This window comes from Ips typographus, linkage group LG1 (assembly GCF_016097725.1).
Source record: "Ips typographus isolate SLU linkage group LG1, UJ_Ityp_2.0, whole genome shotgun sequence".
In the NCBI taxonomy this organism is placed as follows: Eukaryota; Metazoa; Arthropoda; class Insecta; order Coleoptera; family Curculionidae; genus Ips; species Ips typographus.
Genome location: NC_138422.1, coordinates 29264174 through 29266380, shown reverse-complemented (window position 1 = coordinate 29266380; position 2207 = coordinate 29264174). Strand labels below are relative to the sequence as shown.

General features: G+C 33.5%; 1 long non-coding RNA gene across 1 annotated transcript; it reads right to left on the bottom strand.

The window, feature by feature from the left end:
* Nucleotides 1-310: 310 nt before the first annotated feature.
* LOC145726804 (uncharacterized) lies at nucleotides 311-1838 on the bottom strand. The gene is made up of 3 exons (XR_014177683.1): nucleotides 797-1838; nucleotides 535-718; nucleotides 311-471 (listed from the first exon to the last, which is right to left on the bottom strand). It is a non-coding gene; the product is annotated as an uncharacterized LOC145726804 (long non-coding RNA).
* Between the last annotated feature and the right edge of the window lie 369 nt (nucleotides 1839-2207).

Below are 2207 nucleotides of genomic sequence, written 5' to 3'. Positions count from 1 at the left end.
CAATGTGTGTATCCTGGGGACTATTAAATCCTAAAGCAGTGTTTTAACTTATAACACAATTGTTGGTGTTTTAAGAACTTTGGCTTCTTGGTTTTGTGATATAGATTGCTTATTTATTTCCTTTTGTAAATTTACCCAGCATTAAATACATATCAATTTGGTTTTGTTGTGTGATTTATTTAACATATTTTTTCAATTTCAGTTCAATTTATTGTAAGAGCAGGTAGGTACCTCAGTTAAAGAAATTGTCTAATTTTATGATTGTTTATGAAGAAAACTAGACTTCTTAGATAAAAACGAAACTTGAGTGTACTTTTTAAAGATTTTATTTGTATATTTCATAATGTGTCAATAATACAATTAAAATAGTAATTTTAACCTGCTATCTGATGGAAAAGTATTTAACAGTAGCATCATCTGTTTCTAGCCTTATAGTCAGAGAAGATAGGGCAAAATGTATAAGGGCTAATTCTGCAAAATAATGGCATTTGATCACATTTATGTATTAAGTAACTTGTATCTTTCTAATATTACCTGAAACTTATTAGAAATTTGTTTTTTCAACACTCTGCATATGGATTTTGACAACACCGTTATAACCATAGCTTCAAACACCTTTTGTTCTTGTTGTCTTTTAGATCAATTGATAATGGGGCTTTTAAATTTGGACCCTTTCAAAGCATGATAAGCAAACTCCAGATTAGGCAAATAAAGGTACCTGAAACATAAGCTATTTAGTATTAGCAGCTCATTAATACCTCTACCAGAGTCCTTTTTATAATATTAGGTAAATCACCTTGTCAGCTTCTGCTAAATACACCTTTACTCTATATCCATGTTTCTTCGAGAACCACTGGCTTGAATAAACTTGGTTTCTGTAGTGTTCTTGTAAAAACTCTTCTTGGGAGTAAGTAAACATATGGGCTGTTTCATTATGACAGTTTTCTATTAGAAAAGGCATCCTTTTCTGTTCCACAAACTCTAGTTCCTTCAGAATGTTTCACTGGGACCCTTGATAGTTGAAAAGTGTATTAAGAAGGTGGCATTTTCAAAACTGACTACCGAAACACACACACATTATCTAGTGTCACACGTAGTATCGCAGTTAAATCGAAATACTCCTTAAAATATTGTAAAATTTACATCAAAAATAAAAAATGTCTCTTTGTTTACTTTTTGTCAACAATGGCGGCCAATTTTCCGAGCCTTGTCGTCCTGATTCATTGCCGACGTGACTAGATGACGTCAAAATTCTATCGCGCTCGGAACGCATGTAATAGACAAGAAAGGCAAATGATGACATTCGCATGATCGTATTGTAAAACTCTAAACTTGTTAAGGCAGAACAACCTTTAGATTGGTTTTAAATGATTAAGTTAGCACTACATAAGCACAGCTTTCGAATCATTTTCTAAATTTACGACATCTCTTAAATATTCATAACTAAATTCAATTTAATAACGAGCATGAGCGAGTACTCACTAACGCTCCTCGTTGACGCAGCCAAAATGTAAAACTAGGAGTTTTCGTTGAAACCCTTTTAGGAGCCTGCATATAAACTCATGCAAATTGGATTTAAGCCGTTTGCTCGGACTGCGAGTTTTAGTGAGTGCCGATAAGAGAAGTTTAAGACTTTATTTTATGCGTTTGTTGAAGTACGAAACGAGTTTGTAGTGGGGAACAACTTTTTTATACTCTCATAGGAATATTTGTTATTTTCTTTAACAATCTACCGAAAGGTTGATGGGCATTTTTTTATGTCACGTTGCAAATATACAGAATATCAAACAATGCAGATCAAAAAAAGTTATAACTTAAACCAAACTATTGACCAACCAATCAAAGTTTATATACCAACAATTAAACAGATCTGAGAAGGTGTAGAAGACATGCAGAGGCTTTTGGCAATTTTTAAAAGGTTTTTCAGTCGTATTTAGGAGCCGCTGACAATTTTAAACATTTAGAGGTATCTGGCAGGTTCAAAATGGTCCTCGAAGTCTGGGAGGGACACTTGTAAATGCCTCTGGTTCTTTTTAGAATGTTCTCAATAGCACAACGATCTAGAACCTTTGGCAACGTTTCAAAACCTACCAGATCTTCGATAAAGCTTCTAGAACTTGCAAGAATGTTCTAGAGCTAGAAAAATATGTAGAAAGACAAATCTGGTGTAATACCAAACAGAAAACACACTCAACTGACATGAAACA